This window comes from Mustela nivalis (assembly GCF_964662115.1).
Source record: "Mustela nivalis genome assembly, chromosome: 9".
In the NCBI taxonomy this organism is placed as follows: Eukaryota; Metazoa; Chordata; class Mammalia; order Carnivora; family Mustelidae; genus Mustela; species Mustela nivalis.
This window is the reverse complement of record NC_139028.1, coordinates 25308413-25334853: the sequence shown is the minus strand read 5'-3', so window position 1 is coordinate 25334853 and position 26441 is coordinate 25308413. Positions and strand designations below refer to the sequence as shown.

The 26441-nt window shown below is 41.3% G+C and overlaps 1 long non-coding RNA gene across 3 annotated transcripts in view; it reads left to right on the top strand.

Annotated features, from left to right (window-relative positions):
* Positions 1 to 22344: 22344 nt before the first annotated feature.
* Positions 22345 to 26441, top strand: part of LOC309840991 — a 261870-nt gene continuing 257773 nt past the window's right edge. For 2 of the 3 annotated variants that reach the window (XR_014298885.1, XR_014298886.1), the window contains exon 1: positions 22347 to 22700. This is a non-coding gene — a long non-coding RNA (uncharacterized lncRNA). Of the gene's footprint in view, positions 22701 to 26441 lie in introns of all 3 variants that reach the window. The other variant, XR_014298884.1, reaches the window with a different exon arrangement.

Below are 26441 nucleotides of genomic sequence, written 5' to 3'. Positions count from 1 at the left end.
TGTTCTGTTACAAGGAGAACAGATTCTTATTGAACTTATACAAATTTGTCATAAAGAATTTTCACTAAATATCTAAATTCTGGAGGGATTAAGGACAGAGAAATTGTTATTATTGTATTTCCACTCACAAAGATATATCTTACCAAGTTGCTCTAAGTTAAAAATATTTTAAAAGAAGAAGTTTAAGTTCTGTAAAACAAAACATTAAGGAACTAACAATATTTTAAACAAAAAGTCATAAAGATTAAAATCATTCTTATCAGTTCATTCAGTCTCACAGGAGTAATTCTTGTTCTGCATGAATCCAGTTTTACCATTAGTTCTGGAAATTTTTTTTACTTAGTTCAGTTTCATGATTTTAAAGTTTTTGGAAACCTGTGCTTGCCAGAGTTCTTGCTATGAATGTCTTTGAAGGTGAATCAGTTTTTCCAGAATACTTTTGTAAAAGCATCAAAGTAGAGCAATAACTATAAGTGATGAGACTTAAAAATGGCCTAAGATGTCTGATGAGAGTGCATTGTAATGCAGTGACAGGAAATTTGTTTATTTCTGACACACATTTTAAGATAATAACTAGAATTATGACTGATTAGCATTATACCAGGACACGGCAGAATTTAAAAGTTTTTATGACTTTTGGAACACTATACATAAACCTGTACAAATACAACATAAAGAACACTTAGTATTACTTCTTCATGGACAATGCTTCCTACGTAATTTAACATATTAATAAGCAAAATTAGTTTAATAGCTTTGTTTTTACAAAGACAGAAATCTTTTGAGAGGTTTCAGGGACCTTCAACAAAATCCCAAAGTTAGTTTGAGGTCAGAAAACTTCATTTAGAATTTGATTTTGGGGAAGTTTGTCAAAAATATCAAAAATTTGGACACTTGACTTAATAGGATCATAGATCATTGTGGAATAATCTGTTTGACTAAAGTAACAATGAAAGATTTCAAAGACAAATACAGAAGGTTACATAGTTTTGAGGAAAACTTATCTCTTTTAAGGTTAGGATCCAAGATTACTTAAGAATCTGTTTTCTTAAGTAATTAAAGATCTGGTAATAATTTCCTTATAATAACAATTCAATTTGAGCCAAGTAAAATTCTCTCTCTTTTTCTCTTTCTCTCTTCCCGGTTTGGATAACATTTTAACCTTTATTTCTCTCTTTCCTAGAATTCTGAAATAACCAGTTTTACTTTAGGATAAGATCACTTTCATTTCCCTCAACAGAAATTCATCTCCATGTCTTCAGACCTCAGACCTTTTCCCAGTCAAAAACACAGTCCTCTTTTCTTATATGCAGAGTTGCTTCCCTTATTATATCTTGTAGCTGTAATTTCACACATTAATTAAAATTCTTAACTCTTAGAAAGCTTAATTTCTAGTGAAAGCTAAGAAATCAGCAAGTGTAGCCTACTACACCAGCATTTAGATTGGCAACTTTACGAATACATTTCACAATTTCTAGAAACACAAGCTTTTTCATGTACAATCTTTCAATGAAGCATAAGACATGTTTACCAACAGACCCAATTTTATCTTTTAGTTCCTTTGTAATTGGAAGCCAAATGTAGATAAACCTCTATTCAGTAGTTAATATTTCAATATTTTATTTCGTTCAAAATGATCTAGATATTCAATGAATTTCCGTCATTTAACTTAACTTTGTAAGAACTGTTAAGATTTCTGGTTACCAAAAATATTTGGGAAATAATTTTTAAGTACACATGCCACAAAACATTATTACTGAAAAAAGCTCACCTAAGAACTTTTACCCCATTTTACAACATTCCAAATCACTTACTTCTTACAGTTATGTTTAGACTACCCATGAATAGTTAATGAGACATTAGGCAAAGTCAGCCATCATCCCAAGATACTTTCCTTGCTAGCAAAATTTCTAAGAGATAACATGAATTTATGACTAGCACACCCAGCTAGAATAAAAGTTGCATACCTGCATTATATTTAACATTGATAACTCAGAGACAGGCCTATTTTAGTTGAAGCAACAAACTTCTTTTAGCTTTTATTTGCCAAAGATTATCTCAGATCATGCAGATTTGAAAAACATTTGGGATAGTTATTTTTTAGAGTTTTGGAATACCCAGTCCTTACAAGTGTTTTTCTTTTAAATGAACCAAGTAGAGCTCTTTTACAAGTTAATTTCAGCAATACTGTTTGTACATAAAAAGACATCATACATCTACAGCATATATATATATATATATATATATATATATATATATATATAGACCACAAATGTCCAGACAGATGTAAACTGATACCTTATAGGCTTTGTTCTAAAATTTTAACCATGAATCAGGTACAATAATACAAAACTCACTAGTTTATAAAGGAACAGCTGCATCAAATTTTGTCTTGGCAGTTGGAATGAGTTAAGTTCTACTCAGGTGGCTAAAGCTTTTTACTAATATTTGTGGAGAAGACACTTAAGATTTTTTGTTTGTCGAATTACCAAATACTCCCCACCCCCCCCATAAGAAACATTTCCTTGAAGTTTGCATTTTAAAGAATGACTCAGGTCCTGTATAAGATGGGGGTAGAAAATTTATATCACAGAGGACAGAGAAAGTATCCAAGTTTTCTCCAAGATGAAGATTTGAGGACCTATTTTCCTAACCTCAAAGGTAATCACTATTTAATTTTTTCTTCTTTTCCTTAAGTGCAGGACAATTGTACTTCCAGTGTCTGATTTTTTATAATATTTGCAAATGTCTAAGGCACATTGGAAAGGGTCTAAGTGGACTTTTGGTTGCTGTCAGCATTTTGCTTTTGTTTTAAGTTATTTTCTGCAGATTGGGTAGTTGCTTCTATTATAATGCTTAGAGGTTGACTAGCCTACTCAACTACACTGTTCTGGATTTTCCATTTTATATCAGGGAGGAAATATCTTACTAAGGTGGAAATTAAAAGATTTCTATCTCCTGAAGCTTCAGGGTTTAGTGTACTATGCCTCTAGAAAACCTGTATAAGACATTCAACACATGTCTCTGAATCTTCTCTTTCTTTCAAGTACATGACTCAACCTTAGACATGGTAGTTGTGGTGGTGGGGGAGGGGGGTTGCAGCTTCTTTTGGCCCCTCAGTGTCAACTTCCAGCTTAGATATCTTCTGGTCATTTGAAGGAATGTCTGGGGGAAATTCTGGCCATTTGTTTCCTCTGGGTTCTCCCCAGGGACCACCTGGCTTGTCTTATAACTACAGTATAATTATGGGGAAGAACACTCCTTAACAGCCAATTTAGGTGCCCAGGTATGGGATTGTGAATGGCCACTAATCTTGCTAACTCCTTTCTAAATTTGGTAAGGTCTTCTGAAAGTGGAAGAAAAGGGCTTTATAATTTAGAAGATCTGTTGCTGTCTAGGGAACATAACTTCTTTGTGTTGGGGGTCCAAATGACATTATATAGGAAGGATTGAACTGACAGACCCTAATTTTAGAGCCCCCCAAAGTAGGAGGAGTTATAAGGGACAGCCAAGGGAGCCTTACAGAGTGTCTCAAATTCTGCTACATTCACTTCCTGGCTCTCAGAATTTACGTGAGGAACTTGTGAACTCTGGGCCTGGAGATCAGGCTGGAGTTCTCTTTTTGTTTCTTTCTTAGTGCTTTCTGTAAATCTCAAAGGAAGTCAAAACAGGCAACTGGATATTTAAGGGATTTTCTGGAGAACTTGGAACAATTTGGGGATCTAGCAGACTTTGCTGAGGCCATGGGGCTGGATTTCTGAAAGGTGGTTAAACAGGGATCCCAGAGATCGAAAACATCAGGGAGAGGTCAGGGACAAGGAGTTGGGGGAATGAAAGGGTGTAGGAGAGGGTGGAGAAGGGGAATTTATTTTAGATACGGACTTTAATTTTGTTCTCAATCTCATTTCTATTCTTCCATCTTATTAAGGGAGTCTTTAAGGCCAACCACTGTACTCCTTTGTATTCATTTTTTAACTTGGTCCTTCCAAGGTACCAATAAGACAATTGTTAAGAATGAGAGGCCTAATTTTTTTTTTCTTTTATGTATAGCCAATTCAAAGGACCCATTGAGAAGTAGAATCTTCTATTAGTCTCAATAGTAACTCAAACCAATAAGCCTTTTTATGTACGCAAGAGGCATCTTAAAGGACTAGGACACCTAGGAAAAGCTCTCCTGATAGCTGACACAGACACCAGTCACAAGTCCAGGTTATTTCCTGTGCTTCTGACCAACCAGCTATAGCTGCTAGGAATCCCAGTCTTTCCCACGGGCCATCCAGTGCACACTGGTACATGCACCTTGAAGGTGGCAGAGACCAGAGACCATATTCTCACTAGCTGAGCTCTCGAGACATAGAATAAGTAGAGAGGAATACCTCATTTGATTTTTTTTTTTTCATGTGGACATTATCAGCTTTATTTAAGTCTCTCAGGGCCAACTTAATACCTTAGAGGGTTATGCCACCAGGTTGGGAATAGTGTGGTGTTTTATAGTGTACCTCATTGCACCGAAATTTTCTTGAGGTTGGCAGGTGACCTAGTGTCAGTCTAACCTGTTCTGTGACCAATTTATATTTTTAGGCTTTGAGTTAGGTGGTGAGCATTCCAATAGCTTTGAAGTGCTTGACCTGTGCTCACCAATTTTGTGGTTGTTGCTTCTGATATTCCCATTAGCAATAGACTTTACCTTGTGTGCACATTAACTCACAGCAAAATTTGTCTGAACAGATAGTGGTCTGGTGAGAATGGTGAACTCACCACTCTGTGAGACTGGCCTGAACAGCAGGCTTATAATGCAGACCTGTGCCTGCATTATACCCTGTGGTTTTCCTCCTTATGACAAGTGGCACAAAAGACAGAGACAAAGGAAAACAGTGGTCATCCGCAGAAAACAAGAGTCCTCATAACAGAGCTTTACCAGAGTTTCTATACCCAAGGAACTAGTTCACACAAATTCTCTCCTGATAATCGAAATCTAGAAAAAGGTAAAAGAACTCCATCACTCTCACTTCCACCAGACCCTGCAGGTAGAGATCAGGAAGACTGATACGTTAAGAATTCTGACCTCTGCCAGTTTTTATTGGAGGTCTCCCAGGATCTCAGCAGCAAAAGCCCTGAGGCAAAGTGTCTGGCCAGTGCAGTTCCCTTCATGGTTGTCAACTGAAGGGGTAGAAAAGTTTTCCTTCTATTCTTTTAGGTTCTTTGACTGGTCTAATAATCAAATGGACATAAGACAGATTACCATGAGAAGAACAAATTTTATGCCACACATACAGGAGCCCCGTGAACTTAAGAGACCCAAGGGACACCTGAGTGGCTTAGCTGGTTAAGAGTCCAACTCTTGATTTCAGCTCCGGTCACGATCACAGGGTTGTGAGATCAAAGTCTGAGTTGGACCCCATGCTGAGCATGGAGCCTGTTTAAGGTTCTTTCTACTGCTCTCCCTCTACCCCTCCACCGTTCTCATCTCCCCTGGCCATACCAAAAAAAAGTTACAGGGCTCAGTAGACAAATAAGTAAGTGAAGCTTATATGACTTCCTGAATAAGGAAATGGGCAGGGGTCTGGGAAGACAAATGAGAGGTGGTGGGAAGACCTCCCCAGGAAGGCAAGAAGAGATGTTTGGAGAACAGTGATTGCCCTGTTACACAGATTAGTTTTTAGATGAAAAGATATCTCTAATAATAGTTGTCTTCCTGGTAGAGACCCCCCCTTTCCAATGTAAATTTAGGCAATTGATAGGGCGTTAATGAACTTTTTCCTGAATCTTCTGGGTTTTGATTCCCTCGGGATCAAAATATCCTTATGCCAAAGAGAAATATTTGGGGGTAGCAAAATCTGCTCCCCTTTAGGGTCAACACAGGCTTCTTAGTAAGGCATAAGGAAGTAAGAGTTAAGCTCAATTTCAGATTACCACATATAATTTCCTAGAGTGTAGACATGGCCGAACTACTACTAATCTTATCAACTGCACCCACTTCCATTACTGCTATGGCCACAACCACCTCACAGGGATCATTCCTAAAAGGTTTTCAGGTGAACGAATAATGGTGGAGCTTTTTCACGTGAGATTTATTAATTATTCAGTTACTGGGAATTCGTAAAACTCAGCCCAAAGTGAAAGATAGCAGTGACAGAATAAACAAAGGGTTTCAAGCACTGTAACAGAAACAGGTGGCAGGTAGGTGAGATGGGGGTGGGTGTAGCACCATTTAGGAAATCCTGGACTGATCTTACTCCAGAGAAAATGGAAACCATTACTTCTACAAATTGAGAGTAGTCGCATTATTAACACCTGACATGTTACTCTTCAGTAAGATCCACGATCTTTCAATAGAACTGTCTCTTCCATGAGACAAGTAGGTCGATGTTTACATCCCCATTTTGTAGGTAAGGAGACTAAGACCCAAGTGAAATCACCTAGTAAATAACCAAATGAGTTGGGCAAGCAGTGGACATTTTGTCTCCCAGTGCAGAGTTTCAGGAGCAATCTGTAAGATGAACAAACTGGTAAAGTTAGTCAAAGAAGCTTATCTCAGCCCGTTCCTCCACAGAGACCTCAACTGGCCCTTGTTTCACATAATCCTGTTTTGTATTGCCTTACCTTTTTTGTTTGGTTGTTTGCTTGTTTGGCAGATGGCGCTCCCTTAAAAATAACTTTAGGCTCTACTGATTTCAAAGAAGAGAGGTGTTCAACTCAAAATAATTTGAGGAAAAAGGAGCTTAATATAAAATTGTTTTGCACTGGGAAGAAAAGCTCTGTGAGGGGGTGGTAGAGACAGGTGATTCCTTCTGCCTTTTGTGGTGGACTCACTTTTCTCTACTACTGGATTCCATTTCTCTCTCTACCAGTAGGTTCCTTAGCTTTACTTAGAAGTCAGTCTTCCCATAACTTTGGCCTAATATGGCCCATTATGGTTGTTCTGGCCTCTAAAATATAAGTTTTCTTTACTTTCTGTTCTACTGTCAACTAATAAATTCTTGTGATATTTCCTTGCTCAGAGTCTCAGGAGAGGAAATATAATTAGTCTGGCATGCTGACGGTTTGGATTAGCTGCCCTTGAATTAGATGTCCAGGATTGGGCCAGTCGAATGAGTCCTGTATTGGGGTTCAGATAAGACAAACTATGGTAACTGAAGCCTACTTTTCAGGGTCATTTCTAGGAGATGAGGGTGGAGATCAGCAGTGAGACTACATTTGCTGATTCTACTCCCTTCCTTCTCATTTACTCTTCAGCATGGATAGGACCAGTGTAATGCAAAAGAGGCACCTAGGGTTTCAGATATAAGGCTATACTCACTACCAGATGCTGATTCTGCCCTCGCACAACTTTGAGAGTCCATTTCACCTTAAATTTTGTTCCCTGGATGCCTTTCTTCACTCACCAAGTCCCCATTCCTTCACCAAGTGTGTTTCCACCAAGGTCTCAATGACCTGTATACTTTGATACCCAACAGACATTTTTAGCCTTTTAAGATCTTTTTTTTTTTGGCCTCTCTCTGTGTTCGATGCTCCTCCATTTAAACTCTCCTCTCTTTTCTTTGTGAGAACTCTATATTTTCTTCATGTCTCCATATAATCTGAGTCTCTGCCTGGCTCCCTCTTTTCAACCAGTCTGCACATTTGAACAGAGTGTATTGGGTTGTCTCTAAACATACTCCCTTTGGACAATTTACCTATAACCAGCTTCCACCTATATCATAAGTTGGTGTGATTCTGAAATTTAAGTCTCCAAATCAGATCTATCTCCTGACTGACTCTCCATATTCCATTTGTCTTCCAAACTTCTACCTGGGTGTTTGACAGGAACATCAGACTCCGTATACCCCAACTCAGAAATAGAACTGTCCAAGGAAAGACTCTCTGCATTCAGTATTGCCTGTATCAGCAAATTCTTGAGATGAGTGAAAACAATTGACCATGCCAGTCACGACTCTTCCCTATCATAGCCAATTGGTTGTGAAGTGTTTAGACTGTCCATTCTTGTCCATATCTACTGTTATTACCTAACTCAGACTCTCATTCACCTGTGCTTGGATAATGCAGTTCTCAGTTGGTCTTCCTTACTTTCTAATCCATTCTCCATACTGTAGCTGGACTTATCTTCCAAAAGTGAACTTCCGCATGTGTTAATCCCTTGCATAGGATCCTTAAATGGCTCATCATTGTCTAAAAAGTTAAAGTCCACAACTTTTAAAAGGACATTCAAGATCTTTCATAACTGGATCCCTTACTTTCTCTGAATTTTATCTACCATCATACACCTTTTCAAAGCCTATAATCCAGCTTTATCATATGACTAATATTTCCGCCCAAGCCAGGTGCTTCTGTGACTCTCTGCCATTTATATGCTGTTTCTTGTACCATTTTCCTACTCCTACTCATCCTTGAGGACCTACCTCAACTGTTTCCTACTATGTAACGGTTTCTCTTATAGCCAGAGCTACCTAATGAGACTGGGTGCTGCTACTGTAGTATAATGTGTTTCTACGTTCTATTATCCAGTACTTACTCTACTAGTTTGAAATGATGTCTGCTTTATTAGACTTTTAAGTTCCTTTCAGACTAAGGATTTGTTTTACTCTTTGTAACCCTGGTGCCTGATTCTTTCATGTACCTAACACTCAAACTCAATACTCAAATTTGGAGATGCTTTGATCTTTCAGTGCTCAATGAATGTGTGTGTGTGTGTGTGTGTGTGAATTAATATGCTCTCTGGTTTCCAAGGCATTTTTACAGAATTCATAGTATGTGTCCTCTTCCTTTAAATGGGCCATTTCTGTATTGGATTTATTGGACAGTGGTTTTCCCTAGGATTGAGCCTACTGAAGGCCAAAGTAGAGTGGCTGGAAAGGAAGCCAGAACACCCCTGGGTCTATCTTTGGGGATGATATAACCCAGCTTCTCATTTTAGCTTTTTGGTGGAACTACCCTCTCTTTTCCTCAGATAGGCAGTATGTCCCTGTTCTTCTCCTTTATTTTCTTCTAAAAAAAACAACCTTTCTGGGGTGTCTGGGTGGCTCAGTCAGTTAAGTGTCTGACTCCTGATTTCAGCTTAGGTCACAATCTGAAGGTCCTGGGATCGAACCCTAGGACAGGCTCCACGGTAGGTATGGAGTCTGCTTAAGATTCTCTATCTCCCTCTCTCTCTGTCCCTCTCTTTTCTTCTCCCCCTGCCAAAAAAAATTAAAAAATTTCCAAACTTTTCTGTTCTCAGGAAATAATCTGAGAAGTTAATTCATCCAGAGGTGAATGATCAATAATGCTCAAAGCAATTCTTCCTTTAGAACCTTCTAAATCGCAGGAGTCAGGAAGCCATCAGACAGCACCTTCAAATAGCGTACTTGGGTCTCTGATCCTCAAATTTCTTCCTACAGCAGCATGTTGTTCCAGTTGCCTGGGTTAAAAAGATACGTGGTAACTTTATAGTGTAATATTCAACAGTTGATCTATTAAATCTTGGTGGGAATCTAGGCATTTATTAGTTTGTCAAATTATGATACTTAGTAAAACCCTGAGGAAATAACTGTCTGATCAGAGGTAGGGATGGCCAAGGGGACGATCTGGGAACAGGTACCATGTATGAAGTCTGGTCAGAGTGGGGGTTCATGGGTAATTTGGGAGCAGAGCAGTTAGCCAGAATTTGGAGCAGTGTTACGAGGTCATGAAAAGGGGAGGGAGGAAGTGGAAAGAAGACAGAGTATGTTTGGTGGTTCATTCAGCATTTTTATTGAATTTTACTATAGGCCAGGCACCAAGGCTGATTAAAAAAAAAATAAGGTGATGATTCTCCATTACAGGAACTCATTATCTTGTGGGAAAATTAGAAACTGAAAGGCACAAAGCTATATTTTAAGTACAATGGCAGAGGTTAAATATAATATGCTCTTGGAGCATAGAGGAAGGAGCCACTGACTCTGACAGGGAAACGAAGTCAGCAAAAAAGGGAAGATGCAGAGAAAAGGTAATATTCAATTTCTGTCTAAATGGGTAAATATGTTTTCTGGGTGGAGAAAAGGAGGGAAGATACTCTAAGGAGGGAGGATGAGGCAAAGGGATTTTCCCAGAGAGTATTTATTGGGTACCTACTATGTGCTGAGTATTTTTCTAATTGCCTAGGATGTATCGGTGAATGAGCAGATGAGAGTCCATGCTCATGGAGTTCAGTATTAGTTAGGGAGACAGAAAATAAGAAATACAAATAATTAAAATATGTAATAACTTACATACGATATGTGGTAATGACAAAGACTGAAGCAGGCAGGAGAGATAGGAAATGTTGGGATGGGGACTGGTATTTTAGGTGGGGTGGGGGACAGGAAATTTTTGTTGTTAGTTAACTTTTGAGTAAAGCTCTTAAGGAAGTTAGGGAACTAATTGTATGAATATCAGGGGTAAGAATGCTTTAAGCAGAGGAAGTAGAAGGAGCCAAGGCCTGAGCTAAGGATGGACGTGGAGTCTTGGAGGGACAGAAAGGAGGTCAGAATGCCCAGAATGCAAAGATTGAGTTGGGACTATGAGCTCAGAAATGTAAGGAGGAGGCAGATAATTTGGGGCTTTGTGGGTCACCATAAGGATTCCAGCTTTCATTCCAAGCAGGATGGGAAACCATTAGAGGAGTCTGAGTAAGGAGAAGTATATTCTGATTTAGGTTTTAACAGAAGCACTCTGGCTATTGTGTTGAGAGATGGTTGCAGGGAGTCCAGGACAGAAACAGGAGGACTGTTTGGGAGCTTATTTTGACAATCCAGGTGAGAGATGGTAGTGACTTGAACCAGAATAGTGGTGGTGGGGGACAAGTGGTCAAATTCTAGATTGATCATGAAGGTTGAGCCGTAGAGGTTCACAGTACTTTGGACATGAGAGGTCAGAGTGAGAAGAATCAAGAAGAGCTTCCAATTTTTAAGCCTGTGTAAGTTGCCATACATTGAGAAAGGAAGGGAACTAGCTTTGGGAAAAACAAGAGGAACTCAGTTTGGGAATGTTAAGTTTCAATGCCTCTTAAACATCCAAGTGCTGATGTTACATAGGCAGTTTTAAATATATGGGGAGAGATCCAGGCTGAAGAGAATATAATATTGAGGGTCATCATTCCTATATAGAGTCTCATAACCATGTAGATGTCGTTTAAAGTCATGAATCTAGGGGAGGTTATGTAGATCATAGATGAGATCACGTAAAAAGACAGAGGGTGAGAAAGAAGACATTGTAGATGGGCCCTTTGGAGGAATCTGACATTTAGAAGTCAGAGAGATGAGATCAACCCAGGAAAAGAAAATAAATAGATGCAACCAGAAACGGAGGAGGGAAACAAAGATGATATGTTGTCCTGGAAGCCAAGCATATGAAGTGTTTCAAATAGAGTTTTCATTTACGTCAAAAGCTACTGCTAGGTAAACACAGATAAGGACTGAGAAATGACCTTTGAAGACAGCAGTTGGAGGTCATTGGTGGCCTTGTGAAGAGCCATTTCAGGGAAGTGATGGGGACAGAAACTTGAAAAGTGCTTGAGAAATATGGGAGCACATATAGATGTTCACCATTGTTAACCATCAAAGAAATGTACCAAAACCTAATGAGCTATCACTTTATACTCCCTAGGATGGATATAACAGAAAGGATAGATAGTAACATGAATTGGAAAGGAAGGGATTTGGAGAATTGGGACCCTCATACACTCCTGGTGAGAAAACAAAATGGTGTTGCCACCTTGGAAAGCAGCCTGGCAGTTCCTCAAAAAGCTAATCATGGAGTTATCACATGACCTAGGAATTCCATTCTTCCTCTTCTCAAGAGACATGAAAACATATGCCTGCACGAAGACTTATTACATGAATGTTCATAGCAGCATTTTCCATAATCGTCCCAAATTGAAATGCCCATCAGCTGATGAATGGATAAATAAAATGTGGTTCATCCTTACCAGAGGATATTACTTGGGCATTTAAAAGGAATGCATCACTGATACATAATACAACATGGATGGACCTTAAAACATTATGGTAAGTGAAAGAACGTAGTTAAAAGACCATGTGTTGATCTCCATTTATATGAAAAGTCCAGAATAGTCAAGTCTGTACAGGCAAAAAGTAGATTGATGGTTGCCTGGGTCTGGAGGATAGGAGACAGGGATGAATAGGGAATAAAAGCAAATTGGTAGGAGGTTTCATTTTGGGCTGATAATAATCTTCTAAAATTTGATTGTGTTAATAGTTCCACCACTCTGTGAATTCTAAAAACCATTGAATTGCCTATTTTATTTTATTTATTTTTTTATATTTTTAAAAAATGATTTTATTTATTTATTTGAGAGAGAGAGAGAGAGAGCATGAGAGGAGAGAGGTCAGCAGGAGAAGCAGACTCCCTGCTGAGCAGGGAGTCTGATGTGGGACTCAATCCCAGGACTCCAGGATCATGACCTGAGCTGGAGGCAGTCGCTTAACCAACTGAGCCACCCAGGTGCCCCTGAATTGCCTATTTTAAATGGGTGAGTTTTATGGTATATAAATTACATCTCAATAAAAATTTACAAAAAGAAAGAATGGGAGAGAGAGATTAGGAAGAACTAGGAGAGGAGTCTTTCAAAAATTCTTTGAGGTTTGAGGAAAGGAGAAAAATAAGGCAGTTAGTGGGATGGGGAAATTGGATTACAGAAGGAGTTTTTTTTCCTTTTTAAGATCAGAGGAATATCAGCATATTTTATAATGTTGCAATTGATCTAAGGGGAAGAGGAAGTTTGGTCATACAGGAGAGAGAGGAGACGTGGTGGAACAATGTTTTTGGGTAGTCAAGAGAAGATGGAAATCGAGCACGTAGGAGGAGGGATTTGCCTTGCTGGGAGTCTGGATAGTTTGTCTACAGTTATAACAGAGAAAGTAGAGTATATTCATTCTTATTCCAGTAGGTGGGTAGATTTGGGGTTGGAACTTTCACAGATTTTCTTTTAATTGCTTCATTTTTCCTCCATGATAGTAGAAGGCAAGATTGATGAGCCAAGAATGAGGATGAGAGAGGAGAGGTGGGAAATTAGAGGAGACACTTAAATATTTGTCCTGGAGAATGAACAAAGAGTGGTTTAGGGGAGAAAAGAATGATTTCTGGGGAGAGGGAAGGACTTGTATGCAGTTTAGCAGGCAGGAGAGTCAGGAGACCAGCTGGCATGCTTACAGTCTTTTTCTCCGGCTATCTTTGATTGCATGGGTTCAGGCCTGGACTAAGTGAAGAATTAGATTTAGCTAGGGTTTTAAAATTTTGCCAGATTCAATTGGGTTCCAAGAAAATAGACTCTGAGTTGGAGATCTATGTTCAGGAAGTTTGCTGAGCCATAACCTCTCTCAAAAGAAACATCTGTGAAGAAGGGAAGGGAGGGAGCACTTGGCAGAGGACAGGGTGAACGGTAATACTGTGGCAACTGGGGTCTCAGACAATCTTACAGGGAGACGAGAACCTTCAGAGTGGTCCCAGATTGAGGCAAGGGGGTTGGGCATCTGTGCACCTTTGGAGATATTTATAGGGATCTCTCTGGGGAAGAGACACAGACTTGGGCAAGGAGGCTTCCTTTGGGAGAGGGGAATTCTCCAGCAGGGACCTCACTGTGAGATGGCAGCAGTCACGTAGGATCTGAGGTAATGAGTGCTTAGACTTAAGGGGAGGTAACAGATAACATTCCATAGAATTCACTACAGTTCACCCTTTGTACTGCTTGCTTGTATTACTCAGTTTGCTACTTCTAGAAAGAGCTAGAAGGATTCTACTCCATTTGGTTTTCTGGGCAGACTTAGAAAGTTACTGAGACTAATCCCACCTCTGTAGCTGGTCTAGAGGTTGCCATTGATATTCATCATCTCCCTAATCTAAACCCATTCTAGATGCTCTTTTCCTGGCTCACACCTCTGCTTATGTAGAAGGCTTGCTTAGTGGTATGACCCATATTTTTATATATGAGTAATCTGGCTCTTGGGTGATCAAGCTGTTCTCGGGATTTGGCTGTTGCATTTGTCCATTTACCATTAAAATTGGGCAGGGAAGTACCAAGAATGCAATATTGGATCACCTAGTTGCCCAACACAGTTTTCCCTTTTCCCTTATGGAAGAACCACCTTTTCTTCTGGTGATGTTTGAGGTCAATTTCTTCTATTAGTTTGGTGACCTCTTTTCTCAACTGCTGGTATTTTGGTACAAAGAGCTCAATGTGACCAGGTGACAGGCATAGCTTAGGGCTTAATGGGGCCATAATGTGTTCCATGGTTGATTTCCATTCTGGAAACAGGGACATTTACATTTGTGGGGAGAACTGTGGGTTCCCAAGTGGGTCACTGGGAGTGCAGGTAAGCAAGGCTCCTTGGTGCCCAGACCCATGCACCCTACACACTGGGGGCATGGGATCATAAGGTAGTCTTCGAATTGTGGTATATACTGTATCCCGGAGGATAGCACCCCATCCATTCAGAGTACCATCTCCAAGCCAGTGCCTTAGCTACACTTTTGAAAGGTCGTTCTACTGCTCTATCAGTTCGGTAGATTGGAGTGCTACAGTATATGAAAGGACTAGTTGATCCAATGGTCATGTGCCCTTTGCCATACCTCTTTTTATATACAGTTTTTTGGTACAAGTCAATACTATGTGGCATTTTGTGCTATAGATCAAGTGTTCTCTATGCTCTTGGTGCTGGCCAAGGCCTTTTGGACCCATACTGGATTTGGGGGTTTTCTGTGGAGAGGAATTGCTGTTTCTTCCAGCATAAAAGAAATTTGGTATAATAAATTTGCCACTAGTGTCTTCTTGGTCTTCTCTAGCCACAGGGTCATATCAAGGGGTGGCTATTTGTCTCTGTGACTGACTGGTTGGGTGTTTGGCAGCATCAGTAGTTCGAGCGGCACTCTTGAGTAGTAGTCCATGCTCCTGGGCCCATGAATAGCCTCCATCCAATAGCATCATTGCTGCTCCGTTAATAAGCCTGTTAGGCTGGTCCTGGGGTAGGTTTATAGTGGCTGGAGGAATTCTTCTGTCCACTTGGTTATTTAATGTCTATTCCATGTGGATGCCCTCTTGTGGGCACATTCAGCAATAAAGATGTTCACATTTTGTGAGTTTTCCCATATTCCCATTCAAATGACCTTTCTCCTGACCCCCTTTCCCAAATCTTCCAGACTTCCTATGTTCTGGTTAGTAAGCCAAGTCAATCATCACTGCCTCCAAGTCCATGTGTATTTTCACGTCTGACCACCTCTCTTTCCACACAAAGCAGATGGACGGGTTCTCCACCTGAATCCCACCTATTAGGAGAAGGTCCACTCACCCCTGTCTTTTGGTGCCACCTTCTAGAGCAGCCCATGTTTCTCTCGTGACCACATGCTGAGCCAGCACAGCCGTGAACCAAACTTAGCCTTCTTTATCTTCTGCTGAGGAATCCTCTATCTCATGCAGCCATAGGTTATGGGGCATGGGTCAGAGCTAGACATCGTGCAGCAATGGCAGATGACCCAGGGGTCTGGGCCATCTGCTCAGGAAGCTTGCTTGTGCCTTCAGTACTGTGTATGCCTGATCTTGGTGTACCACTTCCAGCTTACAGTGAATTGCTCCTGGGGCCTCTTGACCTTAAGAAACATAGGCTCCCCCCAGTTCTTACAGCTGGTTGATAGAATCCAGTCCATAATGGGTCATCCTGGCCACATGGTCACTTAATGTCCAATTCTCTGTGTCTAAAAGGGTCCAGTAGCAATGTGGGCAGTGTTGTGTCGAAGTAATTATAGGTGTTTGTTACAGAAAGCATAGCCTTGCTCCAGATCCCTACGAGTTTGTGTTGTGATTCTTCTATCCAAGTTTGCTATGAAGTCCATATGATGCCTTTTCTTATAGCAGTAGAAACATCTCGTATCATTGGTTCTTCTGCAGCATATGGCCAAGTGGCTGGTTTTCCCGGCAGTGTGGTCTCAATTCCCGTGCCAGGGCTCCCTGGAAGCTGGAGAACTTCTATGTTACCCAATAAATGGGTCAGAGCAGCATCCTAAAAGTGGAAAATGCTGCCTGTGGAATGTGAAGAGATTTACTAGGCATGTCTTCCTTTTTAGCAGCACAAGGCTCACAATGCAGTGATGTGTACTTTAATTCAGAGGGGGAGTTCCAGCATGATCCAAAACACTGATCCCCTAAAACCCTCACTGGTATGGTGGTCCCCTAATTCTTTGTAATATTTATTTCCAGCTATCAGAAGCACATATGTCTTATTAAGACTTCTGATACTTGCCATTTCTTGCTCCTCCAGCTGGACGAACATAGACGCCACCCATAGACTGGAATAATGGACTGGTCTATGAAATGTCCAAGCTGTGTAGGTAATTTTAGATGGTATTAAAGAAGTAGGGTATCTTTGGGACAAATGTATATATGTGTACTTTGTCTGTTGCACATGGATGCAAACTGTTTCCAATCCTACGTTTTGATAGGGATGGAAAAGAACTCATTTGTCGGATAAGTGGCTTTCTAAATGCCATGTATTTAAGGCTGTATATCTAGCAAGGATCCCACATCTGGCAGAGTTGCTGCAACTGGGGTTACTCCTTGGTCACATTTTCTGTGTATCATGTCATCCATCACAGTCCATCTGGGTTTTGTAGGTTCCAGAATGGTAAATGAAATGGGGGATGATGGGGATCATCACCCCTGCATTCTTTGGGTCTTGAGGATATGTTATCTCTGCTGTTGCCCCCTGGGATAAAGTATTGTTTGGATTTACTATTTCAGCCAGAGAATATGATTTAGAGGATTCCTTAGATTCCTCACTAGGTAACTCTTACTCCACAGTCCAAGGAGCCAATGTGTGCCTCCTGCCAATTATAAAGTTCTCATCATCCATTTGACTATCAGAGAAATGATCACTGGGTAGGTCTGTGAATAAATGGAGTTACTGTAATTTGAACTTGGGACAAAACTCCATATATTCCCTGGTCCCCAAAGCCCCCACTCCAGTGGGGTAGCCATGAAGGCTCAGCTTTCTGTGTGTTCTCAGCTTTCTGTGTGTTCTGTGTGTTTCTGTAGGTTCTGTGTACCTACTCAGTCCCTTTTCTTAACAAAGGACTTTCTTTCTATCACTTTGTGTTTGGGGGAAGAACTGGGAGTATTATTTCCATATATACTTGCTGTGTTCCATTAATTTTCTTCATGGGAGCTTAGCCTTTCCTTCAGTCAGTGGGTTCTGGATCTATTCCAGGAACTGTTGAAAAGATTTTGACTTTTTACGGGGGTGGTTACCTTCAGTTTCCTGATCACCCATCTTTGACTTTTTTTTTTGGTCCTATGAGTTAAGCAACTTCCTTGTTGGCCGCCCATCACCTTTACCTTAGGATTAACAAAAGGCATCTTTTATTAACCACCCCCATGGCTGTCTATAGGTCATGTAGGAAGCATGCAATCCTTTGCAAAGCCAGGGCCTCTTGATTGTTTTCAAAAAAGGCATAATGCCAACTTTTAATACATACACACGCACACACACACACACACATTTGAGAGAGAGAGTGAACGAAAGTGCTCGAGCTGGGGGAGGGGCAGAGGGGTAAAGAGAAAGAATCTCAGGCAGACTCTGTGCTAAACACAAAGCCTGATATGGGGCTCATCTCATGAAAAGAGCCTTATGTTGGGCTCAATCTCATGATCCTGAGATCATGACTTGGGCTGAGATAAAGAGTTGGATGCTCAACCGACTGAGACACCCAGGTGCCCCATAAAATGCCAGGAGGAGTCACCACTGCAGGTTCAGGTGGTCTGGGGTAACCTGGGAATTCTAGATTTCCAAGTACATCAACACAGACATCCCCATCCCAGGTCTCAGGATTTCATTCTTTCCTAATTGAATAGGATGAATGGGATGTTGAACATTCTAGAGAAGTTACACGTATCTGTAATGATAAGGTCAAGAATTTGCCCTTGGGCTGAGTGGTTGAGGTAGGGTAGAGGACAGCATCAATGGAAGACAACAGATGGAGGAATTGAGAGGCAGGGGGATGGAGGCATCATAGAACTGAACTGTTTAGTACTTAGATGTGAAAGGGCTTAGTATGTTCAAGGAATAGTGGGGAATGGAATGAGCCAGAGCTCATATATATAGTGACAAAGGTGGAAAATAATCTGAAAAGGTACTTTAGGGCCAGCATGCGAAAGGCCCTCAGCATCCAGCTACAGAATTTGGCCCTGTAGAAAATACATAGCTAATGGAGATTTTAAACACTAATTTGTCTTAATCATAATGGAGTTTCCTTGCAGGAGTGTGGACAACACAGATCGTCTAGAGTAAGGCCAACAAATTAAGATGCTACCACAATGGTCCAGGGGTAGTTCTGGCTCCATAAGCTAGGTATTTGCATCAGACACTGCTAACTGCCTATCCAATATTCCCTCTCCCTTATTCCTTAGGAATAGGTCTCTGTGGTGTCAAAGGGAAAAAATTGTGTTTGCCTTCCTTGCAGATAGGAGGCATCATAGAATATTGTAAGATTTTTGAGAAGACTGTGTTACAATGTTTAAATCTGCAGAAGGCAAGTGTGGAATGCTCCCCGAGATGTCCCTGTCCTAATCCCCAGAACCTATAAATGTGTTATCTTAGGCTACAGATGTCATTCATGATGTTAACCAGCATCCCGGATTACCTGGGCAGGCCCGATGTAATTACAGTGATCTCTGAAAGTGAAAAGAGGAGGGAGAAGAGTTAAGAGTTCCGTGTGCCCCAGTGTGGGAACTCGACCCACTGCTGCTGGCTTTGAAAATGGGGGAGGGGACCTGGAGCCAAGGAATGCAGTAGCCTATAGAGGATGGAAAAGTGAAGGAAATTGGTCATCTCCTACAGGTTCCACAAGGAAACATAGCCCTACTGACATCTTGATGATACTCCAGTGAGACCCCTGTCAGGTTTCTAAACCTATAAAACTGTAAGGTAATACATTTGTGTGTGCTTTTTTCTAAGCCGCTAAGTTGGAGGTAATTTGTTACAGCAGCAGTAGAAAACTAATACAGCAATCATGTTTACTTTTTCCTCCTCCCTGCTTCCTTCTAATTGCTGGGATGCAGATGTAATGGTTAGCGCTCCAGCATTCATAGTGGGCCATAAAGCAAACCTGAGGATGGATACCATGCATTAGGGGTGACAGATCAAAAAGATAGAAAGCCTTGGGTCCCTGGCAGCCACGTTTTGGGACATCAGCCTCAGAATTTCTTTCAGAGGATTGGAAATAAACCTGTAGCATGTTGAAGAGACTGTAATCAGGGTCATATTACTATCTAAATGTAATTCCTGACTAAATAATAGTGTAGGCTGGATAGACTTGTAACTACAACTCAGCATTCTGTGGTCCAGTAAATGTTCGAGCTGCCATATGCCGGACATGATCCTTCCTACTCCCTGATTTCCTGATCTCTGCTCTGAGAGGGCTTCTGAGGCCAGAACTCTTGCAGTTCCCCTAAAATGCCCCCTCATTTTCATTTGCATGTCCAGTGAGTTGTCCAATTGTCAACGCCTGTCAATTCTGCATCCATATTGCCATCCATATCTTCTGTCACTGTTGCACTACTTTGGACTGGGTCCTCTCTGTCTCTGTCTCTCATCTAGGCTATTACAAAAACTGGTCTTTTCATGTTAATTGTTAATCCCCGTTGTATCTTCTAAATGGTTATATTCTACTAACATTTCAAAAAAAATTTTTTTTTTTTTTTTAAGAGGGAGGGAGAGAATACCTGATTGGGGACAGGGAAGGGTAGAGGGAGAGGCAGAGAGAAAAAAATCCCAAGCGGGCATGAGATCATGACCTGAGCTGAAATAAGAGTTGAGCGCTTAATCGACTGAGCCACCCAGGCACCCCTAACATTTCAGTTTCTTTCTTTCTTTTTTTTTTTTTTTTAATTTGACAGAGAGAGATTGGTCACAAGTAGGCAGAGAGGCAGGCAGAGAGAGGGGAAAGCAGGCTCCCCGCTGAGCAGAGAGCCCGATGTGGGGCTCAATCCCAGGACCCTGAGATCATGACCTGAGCTGAAGGCAGAGGCTTAACCCACTGAGCCACCCAGGCGCCCCAACATTTCAGTTTCTTAAAAGAGCAGTGGTACTTATAATTCTTCCCCTAAAAATCCTTCAGTGTCTTCTCATTACACACTGTATTAAATCCAGATGCCTTAATCTTGCATTCAGGGCCTTAATCAAAATGTATTTTTCTCTTTAACATATGTTGGATTGGCCAATGGTTATTACCCCAAACATGCCTCCCATTTTCCTGATTCCGTGGCTTCTCACCTCTGACACACATGCCTTGGTTTCCGTGACTTACTCTTTCAGCATTTCCTTTTTACTTCTCTCTTCGCTTACTATGGATTGCAAATAAATTCATAATTGTTTGTTTACATATCCCTTTATGTATTTTCATTCTCACCAGAGTGTAAGCTCCCCGAGGTCGGGAGCTATATCCATCTTAGTCACTACCCAATTCCTGAGGTCAGGTAAGTGTCTCGGGAGGGGCTCATGAAATACTTGTTAATTGACTATATGAGTGTGATGTCATCGTAAAGACCATCATAGCATTGTCCTAAAATTCAAGCTGGAAAAAGCATGGCAGCCTACATACTCGGAGCTCTGAGAATTAGGGATGTGTGCTCGTCCTTTCCTCGTGGGAGAAGACCATAAAGCTGTGTACCCTGATGGCAGGGAGGCAAGGCTGTCCACAGGTCAGACCACCAGCCTCCATCAAGGCTGTGGGGCCTCTCTGATCTCTAGGCAATGATTTTAGGTCAAACGAAAAAATATCCTTCTTATTTTACTCTTACTTTATGCTGGGCCATGAGGATTATTTAGCCTTTCAAAACTCAGTTTCTCTTGGGCTTCATCTAACTGCTGAAAACTTAGTGTGCTCTGGAACAGTATAAATAAACAGACTTGGAACGGGGTGGGGGGGCACCGGGGGCTACATTTTATTCTTCCCCTTGGCAAAGCATAAAAACAAACAACCCCCCCATGCCTAAACTCTCCAAAAACCTCATAATTACAGGAAGGAAAATATGTCTGAGGAAATTTTATTTATTCAACAGCAGGCAAGGATCTCAGATAAGGGGAACACGTCGTAGCTGTTCAGTGGTAGCTGCTGAATGGGGTACAGGTAGGGAGAGGCAGTGGGTTTACTTGTAAGGTACATCGAAGTCCCTTTTATTCATCGAAGCAATCGATGCTGGCTAGGCAGGCATTGTATTAGAGGCTGGGGGACACTGTGTTTCTTCGTACACCTAGAGAATTGTTGTTGCCTTTGAATCTCTGCAACATCTTTTCAAACACAAATTGGCCTGTGTGTGTGTGTGTGTGTGTTTGTGTGTGTGTCTATGTCTAGGCAAACAAGCACTTTAATTCCAGATGAATATTTAATAATCTTTATCATTTGCAATTTGATAGAGTATAGACACATATAAATGACACCCTGAAAATACCAGAAGGACAACAAAAGATATTTATTACTATTATTATTATTAATCATTTTAAATATAAAATGCCTTTCCATTCATTCCTATGCTGTCTATATTAGGTCTTCTCTTTGACTCTCTCTCTTCTTTTCCTCCCCTTAACCCTTTCCATTTGCAGAGTGTGAATCCTGCCTTTTGACTGTCAGAGAAGTCGTCTATTTTTAAATTTCCGGAATTTCAGGTCTCCTGTCATTAAGGATGACAGAGAGATTTAGGAAAAGGCAAAGGGGAAGCACTATTAAAAAAAACAAAAACAAAAACCAACAACAGCTGTTTTTTAGTGTGACCTAGACAGCACCCCAGATGAATCTGAATTTTGAACATATTTTTAGGTTGTGCCCCGGTGTTTAGCATTTTAGAGAGTGATGATGACTAAGTCATTGGAAAGAATCCATTTCATGTAGAAAATTTTTAACAATTTTATCCACAAGCTAAATCCTCACATTGTGTTTGAATATGCAAACGACTCCCATTCTGATCTGGGTTTGGAAGCCTGATCGGATAGGCCTTTCACTGGCATTTAGGACGTGGTGTTCTTTAGCAAGAAAGCTGTCTATTTTTCTTTTCTCCAGGGGCGCCGCAGTTTAGGACAGACACAAAGCTGGGAACACAACCAAGGGCAGAAAAAAATTCACCCCCCTGTTCTGTTTGTCAAACTGACCTGCAGGTCACAACCTGAAAGTTTATGGATTGGTGAGGCCTTGCTTCTGCACAAGCATGTTTTCTGGACTTTGGTTGAAGCTGAATTCCTGACTTCTGAAAGAGGAGTGGGTGTGGACTTCCAGCAGGAATAGCCAGTGGGAAGGAAGTAATATTCATTAAGAGTGTCTCATGCAAGCAGTGCGGGGCTAAGCATGCTCAGTGTAAATTCTCCTGTAGCCTGTCAAGCTATGTTTGAACTCGTTCCAGAATACTGGATTTACTTTTTTTTTTTTTTTCCCACCACCAGGAAGAATACTCGATTAGACTGCATTTTGCCCTGTTTTTCTCTTTCTTTCTTTCTTCCTTTCTTTCTTTCTTCCTGGCAGAAGATTGGAAACAATATCCTTTTCCGATCAGTTCAGTAATACAATACCTTCAGTGTCCAGTTGAGCATTTCAGTGGAGAAGAAAAGAAACTTTGCTACCTGAAAGCTGAAGACTACTTAGGTCAGTGACTGCTAATAAAGTCCTTAAGGACTTATGGAACCAGGAGTTAACTTTTCTCAACTGTGAAGGTAATCTACAGCAAATTTAATTGCTTTTTCAAGTGAGTGGGTGTACACCATTTTTTTTTTTTCTCACAGAAAAAGTGTGTTTTTCATATGTTGGAGTGATTTTCCAAACACAGGGAAAATATGTCTTTGGGTTAATTTGCATTTGAAAGAACCTCTTTTTGTATTAGAAGTTCTCTCTCTCTCTGTCTCTCTACCACAAATTATGTGTTTTTCAAACAAATATTGTGGTGAGCTGATGTAGCCATAATGGTCTGAATGTGGTTGTGTTCTGTGTTATATTAATTCTTGGCGTGGGCTGGTTTGGTGAAAGTTACTGCTTTTGTTACTGCCAAAGATGAAAGAGAGTTTGTTTTTTGTTGCTGTTGTTTTTGGAACTTTTGGTGGGCTTTGGGGGCTGCATTGTGAGACCCTTCTGGAGAGGAAAGTCATCTCTTTCTATGCGTAATGTGCGTTTTGCACAGTGTTCAACTCTAACTCTGAGAAGGGGACACAGTTTTTTTCAGAATCTGTGTAGGAGTCAAGTTTTTTTTTTTTTTTTTTTTAATGTGGTTTTGGAGGGAAACAGTACTTAAGAAAGGCAGAAGCAAGGTTTGTCATGAAGAAATTAAATCAAGACCTTCTTGGTCAATATAAGTAGTGAATGCAAAGAAATATTGCATGCCATGTACTCTCTGGTTTAGTTTAGATTAATAATTTTACTTTCGAATTAAAAGCAAAGAGATTAGACTCTGAAGTGTGCTGTCTTACATATCTATTGTGATGACACCAAAAACTCCAGTGAGAAAGACGTTAGGATCTCAGAGAAAGCAAGTTCTCAAAGACGGTCCCTTGAAAGCATGCATCTGAGGACTGAGGTTAGGAAGCCACATGGCTTCATGAAGGAACAGAGCATCCTGGGCTAAAGCAGTTTAATTTTATTCAAGAATTTTAAGAGTGAAAGGGGGATTTATTTCTTTTCAAAATCAGAACAGCCAGGCGAGGATTATTGATCAGTCGGGGATTAAATATTTGCTGGGATACAAAGCATCACATATTACCAATGTGTAAATCAGACTGACCAGCAAGCTATTCAGGGGATGGAAATGAAAACACCGTATTTCCATCCGGAGTCAGATGCGGGAGCACCCCTGCCCCTCATTCTCCATCTTTATGTCTCAGAAAGGGCCGATAAGAGGTGGGGCAGGGTGTGAAATAAGGCTTCGCTGGTGAGCTGACCTCGCTCTTTTTTAACTTCTGTCCATCTGCTCTTACTGGGCAGCTGAAACCGTGAGCAACGTGGGAAGGGTCCTCAGGGGAGATGAGGAAGAAGGGGCCAGACCCCGCCAGGCCTCTGATCCGCTCCCCATCCTGTGATTTAGACCTAAGCAGAGAAGCTAAGTGGTTGCATCTAAATCCACTTCCTTCTGCTCCCAGGGCTTTGATTTAGTACCAATTGCCGCAATTCTGCACCTGCCTCTGCTTTTCATAAGTAAAAGCTCCTCGATGCAGAGACGGTGGTTTATTTGTTACAGATTGATCCCCAAGGAGATAGCCTCAGTAATTCAGTCTTGTTTTGGTTTTTCCTTTCTTACCTAACATGTGGCATAGATCTTGATAAGTTTAATGGAAACAGCAAATCCTTTCTAGGATGGAGAGTACAGTTCTCCACGATCGTGAGTGCGCGCATGCGCCTGGGGCTGGGCTGTGGAACAGTGCAGCTTGGGAGACTTTGCATGGCCAAGGGCATTTGTCTGGCGTCAGGGACCCTTTCACTGCCTTGGCTGTCTGTATAGAAAGAGAGGAGGCACACATTCTGGAGCTTTCTTTCCCCCGACTCCCCTTTCCTATCACTCCCCCCTTCCCCAACGCTGTTCCCCTTCATGACCTACGTCTCAAAGAATGGCATGAAACCTTTCGAGGGACAAAGGAAACCTAGAGGCCTCTTTATGTTCACATCTGGATAAAATTTAGATTGTGACAAGGGAAAGTGAGTGGGAGAAAAAAAAAAAAAAAGCCTGATGTCACATTTTTTAAAAAGGTAGAAACTGATTTCCTAGAGGTTTCCTTGTCTCAAGTTTTCTGGGTGTTTTTGTGTCCTGCCCACACCCTGCCCACTGGCCTTGGGGCAGGCAGGTATCATATCCTTATTTTATAGTGAAGTTCAGTGGCTTATCCAAAGTAGTGGCCGAGTTCGAATCAGCACACAGAGCTCTCAAGCTCCGGGATAAAACTTCTCCTACATGCTAGAAGGGATGATCTGAGGCGAATTTCTGCATCTTAGCCTCAGTTTCCCATTCGCTTGGAGGTTTTGGACAATGGCAGTTTTTCTGTGCAATAATCTCTCCAATGGACTCCATTACCATAATGGTATCTTAAGTGGGAGAAGCACTTGAGACCTTCCAGGGAACTTTCTCGTCTTTCTTTTTATCTTCAGTACCGGCCATCAGAATTGATTGGACCAGTGTTCACATTTTCTCCAGACAAAGCATGATACGGAAAGCCTGGATGAGTTGCTGCCTCGGGTCAGGTAGAGACTGGATGGGAGTTCAGGTTGCCCAACTCAAGGTTTGAAATTCTAGACCCTCCTGAATCTATGTGGGGAGCTCGGGGGTACTGAAGTAGGGAGGGTACCTAAAGAGGAGTCCTGTGGTCCATGAAGGTACAAAGTGTGTCAGAAGCTTTAAATACTGTGAGTCCCCTCATGAAGGAGAAAACTCAGAAAAGTCATGTGCTTCGTCCACACTTACAATTAGGGAGTTGGGAAGCTGGCTCTGGATCCTATGGTTAGGACCCTAAGGTGTGTGCCAGATGGCTCAGTAAGGAAGCCTCTGGGCTTCGGTAGGTTTCTCTGCATCTTTTTTGCACTTGTAGGTAGAAAGGGGATACCTAGCACGGGGGTGCAGGTCCAGGATTTTACTAGAGGACATATGTAAAGTACTTAGTATGGTGCTTTGGGCACAGTAAAACCCTACAGCATTCTGAATGGCGCCTGTTCTTGTCTTTCTTGTCTGTTTTTTTTTTTTTTTTTAATCACCCAAGGTGAGAGCCAGGTACACTCACTGTGAATCCTAATCAGATCTTAGCTCAGCTCCCAGATTTTCAGGGCAGTTGTGTTGGTGACTTACCGTCATTCTGTGAATGGCACTCAGGGCATATTTATTGAAAATACAAAAACTGTGCTGACTGCTGGCAGGGAGCTAACAAGGGCAAAAGCAGAGTTCTTCGTCTCCACCCGGGGAGTGGCTAGAGGGAGGTTACACAGGCAGATGTGACTGGGATAAGCAGTATGGGCTGAGTCAAATCTAGTCGTCTTTGGTGGCCTTCACTGGCTGCTGACAGACTTCTTGCATGTGAGAAGCCTCTCTGAGGGGAAGAATGGCTCGTCAGAGGTTATTCTAGGCTAATAGCTCCAGTGAGTATTGAAAAACAAGTGAAGGCCCTTGTGCTCACAGGCTGTGAGAGTTTTGTATTTCTTGGCTCTTGAAGACAAGCACTGACTGGGCTGTGGAGGCTGATGGAGTCTCTGAACTTAACATGGCATTATGTTAGAAAGATCTTCTTGAAGAGAGAAAACACCAAGGTCCACGGCTGACCAAATCAGTGCTTTGTAGTTGAGTTGAGAACTGTAAGCACACCATAACAGGGCTGCAAAACCAGAGGGCAGAGCCACTCCCCTCAGAGCACGTTCGTCTGACTGAATAAATGGTACATAGAAAGGCACAGAGCACTATGACACAAAATAGGTGTGCAGGCACTGAAGTG